This window comes from Microtus ochrogaster, chromosome 2 (assembly GCF_000317375.1).
Source record: "Microtus ochrogaster isolate Prairie Vole_2 chromosome 2, MicOch1.0, whole genome shotgun sequence".
In the NCBI taxonomy this organism is placed as follows: domain Eukaryota; kingdom Metazoa; phylum Chordata; class Mammalia; order Rodentia; family Cricetidae; genus Microtus; species Microtus ochrogaster.
The window spans coordinates 39,879,091-39,879,951 of NC_022010.1; positions in this window are offsets into that span (position 1 = coordinate 39,879,091).

An 861-nucleotide genomic window follows, 5' to 3' on the forward strand; every position below is an offset into this window, starting at 1 on the left:
ATCACACCCAGCTGTGGCCTTCCCTGTCCCAGCAGGTAGCTGCCTGGACCGCTGTTCTTCTGTTCAACAGAGTTAGCATTTCTCATTATTTCCCTATTGCCAACTTCCTCTGCCGAACAAAGCGGATGAAGGCAAAAGACAGTGGAGATGATGGGGCTACTGCTTGGGAGTGGGGGCCTTGACTGTTAAGCAGACCATGTGCTAGTCTGGCTCGCACAGTGATGGAGGTAGATAAGATGAAGACATTAAAGCCAACGCCACCGAAAAGGACAAAGCAATTTTCTCCTTAAAGTTTTCTTTTTCTTATTTGATTTGTGAGTAGCAGGTAGGGTGTGGCCTGAGGAGCATGAAAAACACCATAGATGGGAAAAGAACCTGCTCCCTTCCTCCAAAGTCTGGCCCTCATTTCTTGGCTTCTTGGCTTTTGTCACTGCTCCTCAGGGCTCTCAGGCTGACGTAATTCTAGAAGAGATGCAAAGTGATACATGATTCACCTCTTGTTGCGTCTCTGTCTTCCAGGGATGATATCATGAGAGAGAGAAGAAATGGCTCGAACTGAAAACAAAACAAAACTTCATTTGTTTCTGGTACCTGGAGGTGCTGGAATGGTGTGACACAAGCCAACTCAGACCACTGGGTGACAAACACATCCCAGAACGGCCTGAAGTCTGGTTTAGTCTTCACATTTGACTTCTTCCTTCTTGCAAGGCAAGATGCCTCATGCATGTAACCCGGTGGTGTTTTAAATGCAGCAAGACCCTGCACATTCTTTTGCAGCCTAAGTCATGCTCTGAGTCCAGCAGTGCAGCATTGACTGTGTGAACCCCAAGTGATTTCTGGAGGCAGGAGAGGTTGCCGGGG